The 20,532-nt window shown below is 41.2% G+C and overlaps 1 pseudogene across 1 annotated transcript in view; it reads right to left on the bottom strand.

Annotated features, from left to right (window-relative positions):
* LOC146506958 (uncharacterized) overlaps positions 1-20,532 on the bottom strand; it is a 303,858-nt pseudogene that overhangs the window by 237,752 nt on the left and 45,574 nt on the right. The window contains exons 3-4 of the transcript XR_014877373.1: positions 12,112-12,154; positions 10,414-10,648 (exon numbers count right to left, since the gene is read on the bottom strand). The product of XR_014877373.1 is annotated as an uncharacterized LOC146506958 (transcript). The remainder of the gene's footprint in view (positions 1-10,413; positions 10,649-12,111; positions 12,155-20,532) is intronic.

The following is a 20,532-nucleotide window of genomic DNA, read 5'->3' as shown; positions in this document are numbered from 1 at the left end:
TTAGAATTAATATTTCTGAAAACAATTTAGAAATAAAGCGGTATTAGTGATCTTTCGTATTCAGGTTGATTATATCATTGTACAACATTTAATGATCACAATTTTTTAAAAAGAAGATACAGATGGAATGAGATCAAATAAAATGCAACGTGCTCTAAACACAAGCATATAAATCTGATTTCCTTCACTGTGCTGACTGAATTACTTTCATGCTCCCACTTTCCATCTATATTAAGAAAATAATGGTGACGAAAGATGTCTTTTAATTTTCAGCTCAGCATCATTTTGACATGTGGAACTGATGAATCTCTACAGGACATAATAAATCATTTGCAGATTTCCTCCCATTTTTGATCAAGTTGGGATGACCGGAGTTATGCCCGGACTCATTACATTTGGGAAATAGATTGAAAGCACGCCTGGGCACGCTCTCTCTTATTGCCATTACGCACCCCGCTCAAGCTTCTGAACAACAGTAGAATTATCACCTCTGCACTTGCACACATAGCCTCCCACCAGCTAATATCTGGTCGCAAAAACATGTGAGACGTAATCATCGAATTTGTTTGAAAGAAAGCAGACCCCTACTTCTAAACCTTGCCTTTGTCTCTTGCGTAGGTGAGAGGCCGTGATCTCTACATCGGCAAAATTATTTAGGGGCAGAATGAGGAATATCTGAAAGCCTTTTATTTTTTGTGCCTCATTGCTTGAGCAACAGTACTATGAAACAAACTCCTGGTGTGGGGGAAACACAGCATAATATAAGCTCCCTCTAGTGGCTTTACAGAAGATTGCAATACATTTCATGTTCAAGGAAAAAGCCATGTTCTTTTTAGCACTGCTAGAAATTAAATGTTTTTCAAACTTAATTTTGTTTCGAAACATCGCGTAACAAAAGCAGCACAGCAGTAAATATTCCATTTTGACCCTATCGCATATGCAAATGTGATGTACTTAGCAAATAAAAGTGAGCAGGACAGACTTGGGTAAGACACCGTGTGTGTGTGTTTTAGCGTGCTGTGCAGCTGCCTGGTGAAGGAGTCGGTGAGGGTTCACTCACAGTACCACAGAAACCCTGCAGCTGGGTTTGCCACTAAGGAACGGAGATGCCCAGGGAGAAAGATAAAGAGAAGGAGACGTGGAGAGTATATGAAAGAGGGGGGAAAAAGAGGAGAGGAAAAGAGGAAGGAGATGAGAAAGAGGTAAAGTGGAGTGCGTGTATATTCATATTTTGCCTATTTTGCCACAAGCTCTTCAAAGGCTATGTCTTGCCTACAACACATCTGGGAATGGGAGTGAAAGTTGAAGAGTTCCTCATGCTCTTTTCTCGCAAGCCCCTAAACCTATTTTGCTGACTCTTCTTTTTTCTTCTCCTCTTTCCTCTCAGCCATCATCTTGCTCTCTCTCTCTCTCTCTCTCCTTCCCTCACAAAAACTTGGCAGCTGTTGTCCAGCCGACTTATCCTTGCCATAAATTTTACTAGTTGTGTCCTTTGTTCATTTAAAAGACTGGAATTATTGCCTCATGGTCATATGCCTCTGCCAAGCAATCAAGTTGCAGTTAACATCCATGTTTGCCATAAAGGAAAGACTTTGGCAATTTTACTAAAATGTATTAAATGTGCTTACGTTTGGCTAATAAAGCTCAGTCTGCACAATGCTGTAGCTATGGGAGTAGACAGTGCTTTAAAAATTCCAAAATTCAACGCAACAGCTACCCAATCAACTCGGTTTGTTGAATAATCGCCAAAATAAGAGTTTTTACAGAATGTTTTAATGTTAAAGAGAATCGACCTTTGACCTTTTTGGATACAGTACCCCACAAAAATCTTGAATCAGCCCTCATTTCTTTATATTTTGCTAATAAAAATATATGCAGTGATTTATTGAAACAAATAATGTATAAGGAAAAACCTGAGACTGTGCAATTCTACAGAGCTTCAAAGTCAGTATTTGCTTTGACCACTTTTACTCTTCGACACAGCCTGAACTCTCTTAGGCAGCTTTCTTATCATTTCTTTAAGTAGCCTTCAGGAATAGTTCTCCAGGCTTCTTGAAGGACATTCGAAGTTCTCTTTTGGATGTTGGCTGCCTTTTGTTCCACTGCTCGTCAATATCATCCATGACTAGTGTTGTGTGTTCTTCCATCTATGTATGCTTTTTCTGCATTGGCAGTGCATTTGGGATCATTGTCATGCTGAAAAATGTAGCCACTGTCAATTAGATGTTTCCAGATGGTATTGCATTGTGGAGCCAAATATGACCGTACTTTTCTGTAATTCCCTAAATTTTGACAAGATCCCCAACTCCACAAGCTGGCAGTCCCAAACCATTATAGCGCCTCCACCGTGTTTTACAGATGGCTGTAGAGGCTTACTCTTCTATCAATCGAAATTTCCCCTTGTGGGACTAATAAAGGTATATCAAATCTCCTGACTCTCTGATGACGCATCACTCCATAAGACCCATCACTCCATAAGACCCATTTCCACTGATTTTCAGTCGAGTTTTTGTGTAATTTGCCACGCCTCAGCCCTGAGGCTTCTATGAACAGTAGATCAGAATCAGCTGAAGCTTTTGATGCATCTCTCAGGTTTTGTGTCCGATCTTTGATGGATGTTTTCCTATTTCTTAAGGACATGAAATTGGGATGCTCATGTCATGTCACCGATACAGTTCATCTGCTTTAGATATTTTTTTTAGGTTTGCCACTTCTTCTTTTGTCCTCTCTTTGTCCTGTTTCCTCAACTTTTTAAGGATACATGGCACACCATACAATGATATGGGAAGTTTTTGGCTTACAGCTCTGCAATCACCTGGGTATATACAAGTAAAACTGGCATAAAAGGTGCCTTTTTATGCTTGCATGATTCATAGGTCAGTGGCTTAACAAACAAAATCATTCTTCTGACAATGGTCAGGTACAAGGAATGGTGTGAAAATGACTGAAAAAGCAGTCAGTATCCAAAGACAAAACTGAAAGTCCTTCAGAACACCTAGAGAACCTTTATTCAAGACCACTTTATAACATTACAGGAAAGTCTGGCTTGTTGGAAGCAAAACAAAGTGAGAGGTGGCCCAAGACTTTTGCACACTGTACAAAATGCCTTTACTTCATCATTTGATCCTATTGGACACTGTAAATGTTATGGACTCTCAGTTCACCCTTGAGTCTCAGTGAATGTTTGTAAAAAAGACGAAGAATTCAAGGTCAGTGTGTTACAGATGGAGCTGAGCTGACAGAAAATGCAACCCACTCCTGCTTTTACTATAATCACGCACAATACACCAATTTACTTTAAAAAAAACAAACAAAACAAGACCAACATTGGTAACAAAAAATATAAAACAGCAAATCTAAACTGGAACAGTGTGTGACGGGAAGATAGTCATTTTGGCTGCCTAACGTTGAGACACTCTCAGGCAAGAGACATCAGCAGATCTACGCTTTTCCTATAAACACAGAACACAGCAAAATGTTCAGAGAGCGAATGCTGATATGGAGCACTGTGATTCCTCTGAAGAGGCGTCGGCAGGTTAAGAGGATACCTTTTCCCTTTATATTTCTACTGTTTTAGTCACGGCTGTGTCTTCTTTCCAATTCCACTCTTTTCCCCTCTATCTTCCTTTCTTGCCAAGTTTTATCCCTGAGGTGTCCTCTGGGGCTACCTACTGGATAAGCCATTTGAAATGTATTTTCTAAAGAACCTTCCGTTCCATTTTTGAACTGCTGCTATCTCTCTAAATGTCCTTAAGAAAAAGTGTGAGAAAGAATGGTGGCAAATATTTTAAAGTACCTTCAGCTGTACTTTTTTTTGGTGCAGTTTACTCATACAGAAAGAAGCCATAGTTTCCCCGCAGCAGTGTGATACAGACTTCTGCAGTGATCTGCGCGAGTGTGTAATGCAGAATGTGGCCTTCTCGCACAGAAACCTCTGTGTCAGTATTGTGCAGCTCAACTGAGCTGATGTAAAGGCCAAGCACATGGGGTAGAGTTGGAATTCGGCTGAGATCATCCACTAGTAAAAGAAACTGAGGTCTCCCATTAACCCTTTAAACTGTATATTCTTGGTTTATGGCATAAAGCTTAGTCTTGAGGTGAAGATATGACAAAATCGTTTAGCGTGCAGGTCCTGTTTTTGCACGTTAACTAACCACTTCTCATACCGTATGTTTAAGTATCTAGAAGGGCAATCTATAGTCCTAAAGCCATGATCAGTCATTCCCCATAAAGTGCATCACTGTGCCACATCATGGACTACAGCCTGCTGTGTCAACCAATTATGCCAATTATAGCCAGAAACCCCTGTGGTGTTTTGATAAGACCTTCCACAATTTCTTCCAATGAAGCAATTAGTTCCAGCATTTGTTTACAGAGAGAGGCTGTGACTTGCAGCGAAAATAATATTTGTTATCTCCATTTGCCATCAGAGCACAGTGAATCCACCACTGGCTAATCTTAACCTGGCTTTCTCATTGAGGTTTAATCTGGTCATGGCAACTTAGCATCTAGTATGAAGAGCGTGCGCATACGTGTGAGGGTGTGAATGATTATGTGTGCATGCCCTGTGAGTGTGCACATATGTGTGTTTGCATTTAAGGAGGCTGTGGAGGAAAGAGAGACAGACAAGCCAGTCATTCTCCTTCTGCCCCCTCCCTCTCCCCATCCATGTCAAGAACCAATCACGTGTGAAAACTTGCCTTAACTTCCCTTGCCTGTGTGACTACAGCGTCAGAGAGTTTGACAGATCTGTGCGCCACGGAGGCGTCTCCCAGCCATTTGGCATGCCATGCGCGTCTGGTGCGCTGGAGACTGCCTGTCAAACGCCTATGAGCCGGTGGCGCAGCCAGGGACCCTACGGAGCGCCAGATGGGCCATTAAGGTAGTATTAATGTAGATGCCATCGCTTTTCTCCTCTGACTGGGACATGCTCTCTCGAACTGCGAGCAGCTGCTGCCATTTACTAGGACAGCTTCCTGCTAACTTTGGCCAACTGGCATTGCCACTGACTGGCTCCCAATGTAATGATACACTTTTCCTTCTTACTATACCTGTGACTTTTTCTTTTTTTTCTTTTATTACCTCTGCCCTCCCTTTCCAGAGGTTTAACAGGAGAGAGCTGAAAACTTCCAGCTTTTCCTGCTGCCAAAGACACACACTCCTGCACATGCAGGCAGCGATTCCCTCTCCATTTCTCTGACACAGACACATATGCACACACATATAAACAGCAGCTCTCTAATAGGAGTATAGAAACAGAATCCATCTGTACACCCACTCTTAAGCTCATAATCAAGGCGTGATATTCAGCAGTGTACGGTTATTTCTGTTTATGCCCTACTGAGTGCTAATATCATGCTTTAATTGAGAGAAAATTGGCTGTTGGCAAGAAACAGAAAAGAAGGTTACCAAAACCCCTACCATGGATAAGTATTGCAATCAGTAATATTCTATTTAGTTAAGTAGCCTAAAATGGGATGTTTTGAGATCATTATTCAAATCACATTGACAAAATCCTATTATGAGAATTAGTTTTCCAGAAGGAAATGTACAGAATTATTGATACTAAATGTGCTTTCAGCATTACATACACTAGGGGCATATTGGGGAAACAGCGGGGCACATGATTCAAACTGAAACAAGGTCACAAACACCATATCCTCTCATTCACACTGAGAAAACAATACACATTTTAAGGGTAAGCTTTGCATAACATCTTATGGTAAAAAGAATATTTCCAGAGTGCAACAGAAGTCGTCACACTGAGCACTTCCAGCCCCGAAAAACTCTGTCAGATACCGTTAAGAGTCAGGAAGATAGGCACTTTTAAAAAGATGCAGGTTTTCCAAAGGCACAGGTTAGCCTTCCTGTAAAGTTGAGACTACCTCCCTCGGTTCCCTTTCTTTTTCTTTTTTCTTTTTTCTTTGTTGTCTCTCATTTTGCAGCAAAGCCCAGGGCGTGCAATAAGGAACTGAACGAGTGCCCTTTGAGGTCCTCCTAGGGGAGATGGGTAGAGTAGCTGAGGTCACTGTACACCCACACTGAGTTCCCACTTACCGCAGTGTAACAATAGGCAAGCAAGTAAAGTATATACTCTACAACGGCTTTATTGTCTGGCAGTGTCTCACTTTCTTCCTCTCTCTGTCTCTTTACTTCAGCAGCATCAGTTTGAGTGAGATGTGGGGGAGGGCTGTCTATGTTTATGTCTCAAGAGGCAGCTCATATAAGGACTACAGGGTTGGCATCACTGGTGGTCAGTGTTGAAATCAAACGCACCGCCACCGAAGCGCAGCAAACGCTTATGCTCCCGCACAGCCGTTAGTGTACTTCTGGTATCAATCTGACACCTTCTCCCTTGGCTGCTCCTGACAAGGAATTTCCTCGTCTAAAAATTAGTTGTACCTTGCCAAGAGCACAGTGGCAATTTGTACAGTTGTGAATACATTTAAATCTAAGTAGAGGAGATAAACGTCTATTGTGACGAATAACAATGCGCGGGCCCAGAGGGTGCAAAGGCGTAATGCTCATATAGTATGAGTTATGATTCTAAAAAAAGAAAAGAAAGAAAAGAAAAAACAACATTATTCTTTATTGCTGACCGCACACAACAGCATGATGCTCGACCAGCTGTCTGTCAGCTCGGGCTGATTTGAAAGTAATTTCAAGAGCCTCTTCAAAAAGTCTCAAATCAACCTCTTCCAACAATGCAAACCCATTTCTTCATAGTTGATTGAGAACAGCAATTGCTATTTTGGTACTTGGACTCAATGAATGGGGCCAGCTTTCTATCTGGGTATCTGCATACTGGGAACGAGGCAAACTGGCACTAATCAGCTGTCTGCCAAGTAACCAGTGTAGCAGAGGGAATCGCAAACATTTCTCTGTGTCTGCCTGACAGCCTGACAGACAAGATTAAGAAGAAGATTCCTACTGCAGAGTAAACTTGAGGATGAGGAAACGGAGTGTGTATATTGACGCGATACGATACAGGGATCCATTTTCCACAGCTTTATCCAGGAAATCCAACCTGAGATGAACAGGATCAATTCCTTTATTTACAAGGTGCATGTTATTGCTTTGCCATGCAAATGCTTTCAAAAGCGCAGTAATGCCATCCCGCTATTGTGGGGGGAATGATCACCGCACCAGGACAAGCAAGCCAGGCTTTGATTGGTGCAGAATAACAGTGTTACAGAGCTAAGCAACGTGTGTGTGGGTGTGCTGCAAATAGGTTATTTTGGATGGGTTTTTTTAGAAGAAAGGAGGCATTACTGAGGCCTATTGGTGCACTGAGGTATACTTCCAACCAAGGCGATTAACATGAAAGGATAGTCCTAATGTTATTTTCCACTGCAGCGAAGACAGAGGCAGAGAAAAGCCTGTAATCACATTATTATTTGTGTCGGAGATCAAGATCAATCAGGGTTAAAGCGTGTCACAATGTTTCACAATAACAATGCATGGCTGTTTGTGTAGGAGATGCAACACAACTGGATGTGAGATACTGGCCTGGGAGGCGGTGGGAGTTAGCAAATGCTCATTTTTTTAAATTTTATTTTAATGTTATGACTTACATTATACCTGCGCTCTGATTCTATATATTCAACATACTCAGTGGATAACAGAGTCGTGTTTTACAGCTATAAATGTGACTATCAGTGTTTCTCAATGAGAAAAAACACAACTGTGGAACAGACTTCACTTCCCTCAGAGGCCTGTAAAGGAAGTATTTTGGCACTTGGGGAAAAACAGAGCACATCGGTATTCACAAGCTAAAGGAAACATTCGGTAACTTATAGAGTGGCTTTTTCTTATATACACAAGATACACAACAAATGAACCATGGCTAGAGATGGAATCACATACAGTACTCAAACAAAAAATACTGCCTTTGTACAATCCTTCATGCAAACAGGTGCAACAAACCCTCAGAAAGGGTGACTGCTAAGATTCAGTCACAAAATATATCGAGCCGGTGAGCAAGCGAGCAGTAAGAGGGAGATTCAAACTTAATGAGTGCTTTGGCAGCTTGCGTGGAAAAGGCAGGGAGGCAGGCAGTGATTAACTGAACACTTCAGAGTACAAGGCACAGCGGTGCTCAAAGAAAACAGTGATGATCTCCACTTAATCGCGGAGAAGCCCGGAGCATCTGCCGCCAGAGCAGGGCAGCGGCACCGGCGAGCTCCCGCTCCGCTAGGCTGTCATCTCCAGAGAGCTGTGGCCATATGCTCGGCTCTGCCGCAAACTCACAGGAAGTTAATTTTCTGACAAAACACAGGGATAAATATGACATTCAAACAAGTTGTGCGCAGCCAGGCTGAACACGGATGCCATGCCAAGCTCAAGCTGCACACGTGTCACACTTAGGAACAGAGTTTATTTTCTTGCTCCCCTGGTCGCTTTTTGCTTACTTTTGTAGAAATGCACTGGTACATTTTCAGCTAGAAGGTGTTAGCCTACTTAGAAACTAAGCTATGCAGTGTTCAGAGGGAGAAAAAAAAAATCAATAAATGGAAAAAAAGAAGTAGATGTATGGTATATGATGCAGGCTTGATACTAAAAAAAAAAGCTACCACAATACCTACTGCAAGTTTTTATTATAATGTATTATATAAGGCACCTCAGAATGTCCTATGTGCAAACAAAATCCCAAGAAAATGACAATGTCATTGTTCTAATGGGGGGGGGGGGGGGGGGGGGGGGGGGTCCTGGAGAAATATAAGATTAACTTTCTTTTCTGTTCAAAGACGTATCGCTCCCCACGGTGTTACATTAAAATAATGTCAATCAAACCATTAAATAGGCGATCTGTCTAACCTTGTCTGGTGCAGGTGAAATGCCATAGCGGGCCTGAACAAAGGGCTCGCAGGTGTGAGCGGAATCCCAATACCTTATCACTGGGCCAATAAAGAACAGAATATAGTGTTTCTTAGATCTCTGCACTTTGCTACCACTCCATTTCAGACAAAAAGGAGAAACTGAGCCTTCGGGGTGAAGCAGGCAGTTCCAGCCTATAGATTCTTTACAACAATAGCCAGTATCATATAGTCAGGAGACTGGAGGACAGCTGGAGATGGAGCACCCCGTCTGGTCCTTCAGAAGGAGAGTGTATACAGAAAGGCAAAGGGATGAAAGAAGTGGGAGCTGGGTGGTAACGGACAGGGCCAGGTTTGGGTCTCCACCTGAGGCAATCAGAGGCCACAAGTAAGCCTAGAGAGATGAACATATAAGTCTGGGATAGTCATACCACTGGGGCCCATGTTTTTTCTTTAGTAGCAAGATTTTAGAAGTGGGAGCAGTCATGCAGATCCAAATGGCCTTTGTCATTGAGAACAGGTAAGAGCTTAAGCCCATGAACCTTGACACACTGCTTGGTGGCTGGCTACTTTTTGCCCTCATGTATGAGGCCTGTCTCATATGAACTGAAAGGCCTTGGATGTTTGTCTTAAACAACTGACTGTAAAAGCCGGCCTTTCAGTAATGACAAAACAGGCAACAATATTTGGGCCAAGTAATAGAGTAGAATGAAGTACAAACATATTAATCTATTTTTAAATCCACTCATTACGAAAACGAGCCTAAAAAGCTTCACATGGTGTATAACGCACTAATGTTGCTGCAAAATACTGGGAGAATCTGTTGGAAATATAATATATCCAGCACACATGCACACAGCAGCACATACCCATATATCAAGTGCTGAGTGGCAATCATTCACCTAGACACTGCCACATTGTGGTAAATGGGCTTATTTTGCATGAGAAGGAAGAGGGAGCGATGGGCTGCAGCGAGCAAAAGAGGGACTGAGGGACTGAATCAAATGATATGAGTAGGCAAAATTAAGCTCCAATGCAAGTGGAACACTTCACAAGAGAGCCAATTTCAATTCCACAGCACTTAATTTAGGATTTGTGTGGTTCAGCAGCATGCTACTGTATAGTAAGCCACGTAAGGACAAAGCTTGAGAGGCAACTAACAAGAAGCTATCCAGGCTCTTGAGGTATCCATCACGTAGACCTGCCCCTACTCCCAACAGTGAATTAAAAACTAATATTATAGCTAAGAGACTGTGTGGATGTTTAAAGGGGTCATTAAAAAATCATATTAATTTTGCATCTGCAGTGTGTAAATTTTGTCTCCCTCTTCCATCAGTGAGAGCAATTACACAAACACTGTGAACCTCTTTCTGGATTGAAACTCTTCCTCTCAATACTTCTTAGATTTTTGCCCAATAGGCTTCACAACATTCCTAGCTGTGTTAGCCTAAACCTTCTTTCTCGGCTCGTTATTTTTCTATATTGCGTTTATGTAAATATGACCCAAAAAACTTTAAGATAATCAGAAGCCACTGGGAGTAGTGATGGATTGGGTAACGATTTGTGCATAACTGTAAAGAAACCATAATCTTCATACCTGGTTCTCTTTGAAGTCAGCCCTCTGGAAGTCATAGCCTAGCTGAGCATAAAAGTTGTTCCCAAAACTGTAGACCTGCCCAGTTTCGGTCCATATGAAGGAGTGTCGGCTTCCACAGGCTATGCCAACTACATTGGCAATATTCCCATCTAGGTGACTTCCTCTGACGTTTAGTTCCTGTGGCAATTTGACTTCGACTGGCTGTTTTTTTACTGCCCTCTCTCCATTACCCAGCCTAGAAAAAAAAATCAGACAGAAAATACCTTTAGGCTTTTTCTTCTTCTGCAATCATTCAATATTCTTTATATTCTGCTGTTTACACTTTAAAAGTTTATTTTCTTTAACACTGTTTTTGCCTTGTGCTTTCTATTTTATTGCAACATAACAAAGGACACCACCAGAAATCGCTTTTACTTGCACTACTACAATGATACTATAATTTTACCTTTGTGCTATTTTTCTTCTAACCAAACAAGAGTCGCCTAATAAGCATGTTTCAGTGAGGTCAGTTTTACATTCCGGGGAAGTCACTGAACCCAACTTAATTTGAAGCTGCACAAATGACTTTACACAGGCCAGAGCCGAGACTTGTTTCTGCTTCTGCATGCCTAGTGCGAGTGAACAAAGAACATCCAAGCCCCTGTTTCAAGATGAGCTGGTCAAACGCAGCCCCAGCACCCCTGTGACCTATGAGCTCCCAGCAGCTTCAAACGGAGCTCTGCTGTTTGCTTCTTGATAAAATGCTCCTCTTTGTATTTGTTTCCCTGAGCCAGCGTCATAACCTGCAATGCCCCGGCCATATCTGCTAGTTTGCGGCATGTCTGGGAAAAATAACAAACAGTCTTCTCCATTATTTCCACAAACGGGGAACGAAAGGTCCTCGCCCGTCATCCCCACGAGAGCCTGTATTGATTACAACAATGCTTCAACTCAAGACAAGACCACTCTGGGGTCACAGCTATTTCCATCAGAAAGTTTGCCAGTTTAAATTTACACAGCTCCCTCGTACTCTTCTCCTCTCTCGCCTCCAGTGAGACACACAGGAGAGCTGAGGAATTTTCAGATATCAGAGTGCCAGTTGTGTAACACAGATGCTCACCCTTTGCTCTGCAAGTGGGTGTTGCAGAACTCCAACTATAGGCTCCTCCAACTATAAGCGCCCCACTAGAGAGCCCCGACCTGCTTAGACAGGTCAAAGCATCATCAGTAGAGAGAGAACCGCAGACAGAGAAATGGAGATTGAGAGAAGGAGACTAAGGGACAATGGGAAATGATGAGAGAGTGAGAAGTGATGCCTTTGTTCCTTTTATGTATTTCTCTGAGGTCTACCATACAGCTGTTTGAGTACTTGAGGGCCACTGAATCACTGTAGTCCCCATGCCCTTAAATGTCATTAGAGCCAGACTGGCTCCTGGCTGGAGAAGTTTTAACAAGGAAGCTCATCAAAGATAAACAACTTCTGTTTGTTTATAACTATGTCTGAGTTTGTTTGTCTGTCAGCTAGCCTCTTTCGTCCGATTAATATACAACCATACAGTACACCGACAGAAAACAATAAGACGTTTGAATGGCCAGTGGGCAGAACAAACTGATAGCTTCACAGACAGCTGAGTAGTTCCCCAAAGTATCACTACTCATCCTCATCCTTCACACACCATCAAAGCAAGACAGATAACGTTACTTCTGACATTTACTTACTGTCCACTGGTGCCATTTCCCCATGCAAAGATCTTGTTATCCACTGTAGTGAAAAGGAAGAAGAGGACAATGTTATTATATGACATGTCGGCCGAAACGCGTCAACGGTCGTTTCAAATTCTTTGAGACAATCTTTGGACTCGCATGTGGTTACTGCTGTTGAAATAATGACAAGTGGAAATGCTTAAAAGCTGCAGATGTTTCACAGTAATGGCTCAGATTGTGTGTTTTCCCTTTTGTCCTCAAGTGTAGAGTGAGCAGTGCCATGTCAGCGGGTGCACCCTTTCCCGCTGCGTGAAGTTTGATTAATACAGCCTCGACAGAGAGTTCAGAGACTGGGGCCGCCTCTCACACACCCTGCTGTAAAATAATGAGCCTTCAGCGGGAAGGAACAATATACATGGGAGACACTTCCTTAGAATAAGTCCAAGCTGAATGTATTCAAATGAAATGAGGAGAGGAGGCAATCCTAACTGATTAGACTTGTCTCAAAGAGAGGGCGAAGCCTATATATTTCTCCTTCTATGTACATGTATTTAACTGTCACCTCTGCACTAAGAGTCCAACATGGCACTCATCCATTTGCATATAGTTACTATAAATACCTGGACCTTACCTGTTCCTGCAGTGATTCGAGTCACGCTAGAATACAGACAAGTCTTATTGGTCTTATGGGAACTCAAACACCACAGGGGTAACAGCCAATAGCAACAGACTTTACTCATCAAGCCAGCGGAGCCCTCATACATTATAGAGTAGGCTTTATGATTTACCTAAGCTTGTCAAAAGAGAAAAATTATCAGGCAAATGTGGGGTAATAAATTGCAATCCGTGCTGCATATGTTTGACACGTGACCCTTGGCATTTTAAGGATCGGGTTGTATGAAAGAGTCACAGGCAAATGTGGGGAAAAAAAGAAAATAACATGAAAAGTGAAATATCACTTGGGAAACTTTGAGGAAAATGTTCAAAACATTTGAGGGATTGCTCCTTTTGCCAGAATACAGCATCTACGTTGCACTGATACATAGATATTGTCCCTAATTAACCAGTTTCTAATCAAGCAACTGTAGAGCACACACTTATCTTTACTTTGACTGATATTAAAATACTACATCTTCAGACTATGGGTAGATTTTCTGCAGAATATAGTACACATTCACAAAGTTTTATACTAGTCAGTCTCATTAAACCATTGGCTAAGATCTGTTGACTTAACCTCTGGAGGTGACAGCCAGTGTTTTGGCCAGCAGATTTCTGAATAAAGGATAACTGACTACCTATTCCATGAGCCTCTCACTGTTTAGAATTTAGATGCATTTTAAAAAAGGTTGTGTTCCTCAGTTTCACTCCACTCCAAACTGTACACCCACACCCAAAACCAACCCAAAGTATTAACCCACAAAGCTTCCAGTTTCTAGATTCTGATTTTGAATATTCAGATGTGTGTTTACAGAAATTAGCTGCAAATATGATTATGTACATCATCATTTATGCAGTCTGCTGCGTGTTCATGTGCTACTCTAGCATACAATGCAGAACTGCTCCGCTACTTTGGCTGGTTTGCTACAAACTAAGATCAAGCAATCAACAAATAGACTGTAACTTTATATTCAAGTTGGGCAGCAGAAATAAACTGCACTTTTAATATGCAGACATTTTATAACCTTTCAAGTGCATTAGGTAATAATTCATGTGAAATTACCTCCTCTAGCTAGATTCAGGACATACTGCTCAATGGACCAACCACAATATTTATGAAGTGCTGCTCAATACTGGTCTATGTACATTTTCAGTGTTCACATTAATAATATAAACAAAATTAATTAAATGAAATTAATTAAACCACCATGTTTTAACAATACATAAAATTAAAAGAAGAGAATTTCCCTTTGCCTCAAATAGCATCTTTTTTTTAGACTCTCATTCTGTTTTTATAAAACATAACTGTAGCAATTATGAGTCTAGTAAACATGAAGCATGATGTTTTTTTTATTATGTTTTCTGCATATGTTCCATAATAATATAATGTTTTATCATTTACATTAAATACACAAATACTGTAATTTAACCATTCGCTCATACATTATGGTGGAAAGCCACTCGCCTTAGAAATGTCACTATTATGAAGACATTTTTAATATGTATATTAATATTTACATTTACATACATTATATATGTTTTTGTCTTTTACGTGTCTAATTTTAAAATTCAATTATGCGTTTGTGTAAACGGGTTACATTTAACATGGCAGTATAGAACAATATGTGTGTATGAATTAAAACGTGCCATTTCGGCAGGCTATTATTGACATCCACCACAGTTCAGGTTGTGTGTAGCGAATGTTCTCCCTAAGACGCTTTAAGATGTTGCAGTGTAACTCAGCTTTGACAGCCTGGAGGACAAACTCACAGTGCACAATCCTATGAATGTCAAAGAAAATGATGCTCTTGCTCGTGCTTCTGACAAGTTCTCATGGCAGAGACTGCAGACTCTTCCAGTCAAGACTGCTCTTTAGTTTCTGAGAGCAAGCTCATCATCTGCAATGATCCTCGACACGCAGGTTAGGTCAGTGTGTGTGCAACAATAACAGTTTCTGAACTTTCTGACTGCAAGATGTGTAAGTTTGTTGCCACAACTTTACATGCTCATGGAAGCAAAGGATTACTCTCTTGCAGAGCATACTCATGTAGCTAGGAGTATAGTATCAGCTGATTTCATCTTATGAATCATCACATACATGCAATAATGTTATGCATTTCAGACTCTAAATTTTGGGAACAGATTTTAATTGGCTGATCCAGGTTTCTGCGACAAAAGATGGACTGCACATATCCTGGCTGTGTCCTGTCTCTGGCCCTAGGATAGCTTCCAGCCTGTGCAGCCCTGAATTGGATAAGTGGCAGAAGACGGTGAATGGATATTTCACTTTTTTGAACACCAGTGTAAAATGTTAGTTTTGAGAGAATATTAGGATTATGGCAGTTTTAACATTGTGATGTTACAAAACGTATCATAAAATGTTAAAACACCTAAAACTAATTATTTGTTTGTCTCACCTCACCTTTTTTCTCCACAAATAATATTAGTTTTTACATTAATCCTAGCTACAAAGGATATTGTATATGGTTATACAGACATATGTATATATGAGTTCGAAATCTCCTCGGTTTTCTACCACAGATGTGCTTGTTCGGTTAACTTGTAATTTATTCTAAATATATCATTTTGACTGGTTGCCTGTGTTAGACCTGTGGCCCGGTCTGTCATTTCCCATCTTATATATGATATACTATCATGTATTGTACTGCTGGATCTATTACTTACAAGTTTCAAAAACAATACAGAAACTTTAAGCATAATTTATCAACTGTATTTCACTTGAGTGTCTGTGGGTTTACAGAAGAGCTTTAACTTTTTACGTATTTAAAAAAATATCTATAAAAACAGTCGAGCTTTACTTTTAGCTGGGATAAGAATTCTTAGTGGAATAATGAAATAAAGATGAGAGTGAAAATGCAATGGGAATAAAGACTGCGCCTATTTTATTTTGCAATTTTGTGTTTTATTGTATCCTTTTCTTCTCGTACTTTTTGTTTTTCTGTTTTTGTTTCTTTTGCTACTCCAGCTCTTGAGAATTGTAACGTGGGAGTATGATAAATAGCAGTGGTTAGAGTATGTTGAACCGAAGCACAAAAAAATATTGGCAGCTGTAGGTCTGCTGTGTTGTTCAGCACACAGGCGCATTATTAAAGATATCTGTTATCACCAGGTTTGGGTCAAACAGTAAACAACACTAAAAAGTGTTTTAGTTTTAGAAAACAGAAAAACTTTAGATTATAAAAGTTGATTATTTGGTTAGTTTAACAGTTTCAGTCTGATCCTTACATATGCAGAGCGCTTCTTCCAACCCGTTTCAAAGGCTAAAAAATGTCTTTGCAAAGTATTAAAATCCAGGTCTTCATAATTAATACACATGCTCAGGAAAATGCATCTCTTTACTGTTTTATGTCCCTCACCTTGTATCTTTAAGCCCTCTGTTCTCCTCTGAGTGGCAGATGTTTTCACCCCCACCCTAACCCACCCAGCCACCCACACATACATTCTCTCTGTCTGTGGCTGGCATGGGGGCACGGAGGCCGACAGCGGTGCATCAGGCTGACAAACAGAACTGATGGGCTGGGCTGAGAGCGGGCAATCTGGCAGGTTGAGTATTCACCCTCCTTTGCCCCCCACTAGCCCCTTGCTAGCCCCTGCTGCTCTGCACCATACGCAGGCACCGGCATCCCAGCGGCTGGTGGCCCATTGCTTTGCTCCCCCATAAAAATAGCCCATCCCATTATTCTTCTGCCTCCCTGGGGGCCACAAGGTCTCCAGCATCATTACCAGGACTAAGGATCTGACTCTGCCGCCACCACTTGGTACTCCCCCTCCTCTCCCCTCACTCCTCTTCTCTAATTATAGGTCAAGCACTCTTTTTGTAAATTATAAAACCTTTGTTCTTATCAGGAAAACTGAACAAGAAGGAAAGATACGACAGGAGGGCAGGGAGCAAGGAAGACGTGAAAAAGTATGTGTAAAAAGTGGAGGGAAGATGATGTAAAAATAAGAAAGGAGGGGGAAATTTTTCAATTATAAAGCCAAGCTAATTTGGTATGACCAGCGACTGTCATGCATGGTGACGGAGCTCCATTATGCAGTCATTTGAGCTCTTTCAAATTAGTTATGTTAATGTCCTGCGTGTGAATGTAACACTTGGATGGGACAAGATTTCAGCAATTAATTTCTACAGTCAGTGGAGAGACAAGCAAATTTATTTTCCCCCTCTCAGGGAATTGGTGGCGGAGGGAGTGAGGAGGGGAGAGAGCATTCTGGAGCAGGGAACAAGCTAAACACAAGACCTAAATAAAGCCTGAACAATGGGAGCCAATGCCTCCTCATTCATTCAATTGACAATGTTTTGCAGCTTAAACCTGTTTTATTAATTATGTTTGACATTTCCTTAATTAGTTTCATTTACACCAAATCAATCCCTGCTGCTGTACAGCGTCATTTATCATTTTAAAAAATTTGCATAGCCAGTGCTGACTTTTTCTACTTAATTATACATTAAAAGTGTCAGCCGCGCTTGCTGCCTGGCATTATCTGAGGCAGAAAGGTTTGTGGCTGGACGGGGGTGGCATTAATCATCAGGGCGGGCGCGGGCAAGGGGTGCTCCCGGTCGCCAGCGGGAGAGCCGAGCGGGCTTCTCATTTTCTAAGCTTGATGCTTTCGGGGCTATGGTGACCTTAATGACCTACGGGGAGAAGGAGACAAATCAACGACCTCCAGCCCCAAAAACAACTACATCTTGTTTACAAATCATGTGGAAGGGAAAGGCAGGAGCAGAAGCAGGGAAAGAAAAGCCAGGAAGATATGTTGGCAAATCAACAATACAAGTTGAGCTGCCATACTGTATATATGCAAGCACTAAAGAAATGGGTATTGTTTGGATAACAGTTTTTTAGGCTTTCACTTATCTTAATGATTGAAGGTAGCTCATTTGCATTTACATGTAATGTTTTTTTTTTGGATAAAAAAAAAGAAAGATCATTAGCTTCATGTGTCAGAAAGCTACGGTAGCTAATGTTCTTCATTCTAATTAAATAATGCCAGCATTAGTAGCTGAAATCTAAATGTATACCACTGTATCTCAAAAAGCAACTTAACCGGCTGAGTCAACTGGCTGAGTATGGCTATTACTTTCCCTTCAGCAAGTTTGTGAACACAGAGCAAACTGACAGCTCAAATACCTGGCAAGCTCACTCCTGAGTAAATCTTCTGAGTGTTGAGGTGAACATGGCTTTACAAATCACCCATTCAGGAACCGAGGCAGAAATTGGCAGGTAGGCAGAGCCGTGGTGTCAGGAGTGAAAATTACTCTGAAATGCGGAGCACAGTGAGAGACTGAGTGAGTGAGTCTCTGAATGGTGAAAGCTATGGGTGTCACTGTGTACTATGTTCACATGGGAAATCAAACAAGTGTATTTTGGAGGCGAGTCAACACTTTTGTCCTTTGGAAAATGAAAATATTTCATGTCAATTTAAATTCAGACCGGCCTCAGGTACTGCACATAAAAAAAGTGCATGGCATATCAGGCTCATGTTCATGCACAGGTGAAACGGTTACTCTTACTGGTAAAAAGCCAGTCTTTACATCAATTGTCATATTAAATGTATCTTTAGGAGATTAAAATGCACAATGATAAGTATTAGACATGAGGCGAGGATACACCAGAGTCAAAGATGAAGAAAACCAACCAAACAGCTGATTTCTCAAAAAGGCCCCTGAATAAGATGTATTAAGAAGTCTGTAGCCATGGCTTTACTTAAAAAATATTTAAAGGGAAACACAAAAGAGAGGCAGACAACAAAGAACCTGATGAAGTGGCAAATACCCTGGCATGCTCCAACAGGAGCAGCACAGAGGCTACATCTGCACGGCTCGCTGCCCCCTCTGGCCCCAGCTGAAGTACTAACTATCCTCCCTGGCTCATTGTATTAAGATAATCAAGGTATCTTTGATTGCAATGGGCCAGATCAATGTTGAAAAAGAAAAAAAAAAAGGGGGGGGGGGGAGGAGTCTTGCTAATAGACAGGGAAATGCTTAAGAACGAATTGCTAAAATGTGGAGAATGGGGAGTATTAAACATCATTATTGTAGAAAGTTCCTAATCCGCATATTAATGGTGCACATTGACTGGAAAACTTTGTATTATTGCAAAGTACTTGAAATAAGCCACTAACTCCTTTTACTCATGAAAATATTATAATTTATATAAGTGATCACTTTAAAACTAGAACTTTCCTTTCTCTTCAGCCCCCCCACCCGAACATCACCATCAATTCCCAGACGAGAAGCACCCCTTTAAATGCAAAACATTTTTCTACTATCAAGGATTATGCTTCCTTTCAGGATATATGAAAACCCCTTTGAGAAAATATGATGATGAATTCATGGGCCTAAAACTCCGGGGTAGTTTTTACATTCGCAAAAAAACGGAAGGAGGGGAGGAGAAAAATCACCTATTTGGATGGCATACATTACCATTACTCTTGTATTGTATCTCCACTTTTCATAATGACGGGGATAAGTGTCCTGCACCGAATGCGTATCCGCTGACAATAGAGGCAGACATTACTTGGTTAAAAGCTTGGGGTCCTGTGGGTAAAGAGGCCCAGAGAATAAAGAGTATCCGTCATGGCTAACGAGCTATAAGGATAGCACATTGCCTTTATAAATCACTAGATCTTGCTGTTTATTTAAATTCATTGGTGCCTCATTATAACTGAGCTATGCACCTTTAGGTCTGAGTTGATTAGGAGTGCCATAGCTCAAAATGGCTTTTAATTCAGTGAAACGTAGCTCTGACCTTGGTGCCGTAACCCTGACTAAAACACGCAGCGACTCCCACATTAATAATGATGCTACCTTTACTGGGCCGCAGAGCTGTGCCGCTGCTACTTAAAATATGTATTATTAGTTACCAGCGACGGCACATTTATCACACCAAATTACCCTTCGGTGTAAAACTGCTTAATTCTGGGTCCCTGTACCCCTCTGCACTATTACCTGCTCTTTAGAAAGGCCTGGAATTAAATGTAGGGATGAAATGTCAGGGTAATGGGGAAGAGGATGCGGGTCGATGGGATGCACACTTGATCATTCCCTAGTGGCCTTCTCCACATCCAGACAATATACTGAATGTGTCCTCCCCGTAAAAGAAGCTTCATTGCATCTTGCTTTGCAGGCCTTTGAAGACGTAAAATGCTGTTACACTATAATGTGCTTTACACTGATCATTAAAATTACATGCAAAATATTATCTACTTCATGTGGGCTTGAAGGACAACTATATATTCTAGGCATCAAGATCAAATGAAATATTTGGCTCATAAACAGAAACTTTGGATGAGCAAAGAAAACAAAAGCAACCCCAAACTTTTTATTCACCGGAGCATTTTAACAGATCAACACTTCACTGACTTCAGCATACAATACATACACCAGCATTTCTGTGCACAACACAACAGTACCTACTCACATCCTACCAGCCTATTGAGGAAACAGAGTGGAAACTGGCCATTGTTCATCCCCTGTGTGCCCACCAGAGACTGATTACTTGGACCAATCAGCTAAATGATTAGATCTATTAGGTACCTTAGAGTGGCCATCAACATCAGCTTGCCAAGCTTCAAGACCTGTGGGACTTAGCCCATCAGAGTCAACTCATTAGGTGTCTGGACTCTACCCAAAACTACAGCAGAAAGACAGAGGGCCAGGAAGACAGTAGGGAGAGACAGAGCGAGAGAGAGAAAACAAAACTTCAATAAATGAATTAGATGCCTCCCAAACAATAAAGCACCTTTGGGATCAATTGT

Source organism: Neolamprologus multifasciatus, chromosome 12 (assembly GCF_963576455.1).
Source record: "Neolamprologus multifasciatus chromosome 12, fNeoMul1.2, whole genome shotgun sequence".
Classification (NCBI taxonomy): Eukaryota; Metazoa; Chordata; class Actinopteri; order Cichliformes; family Cichlidae; genus Neolamprologus; species Neolamprologus multifasciatus.
The sequence above is the reverse complement of the archived record's forward strand: the minus strand, read 5'-3'. Positions and strand labels throughout refer to the sequence as shown.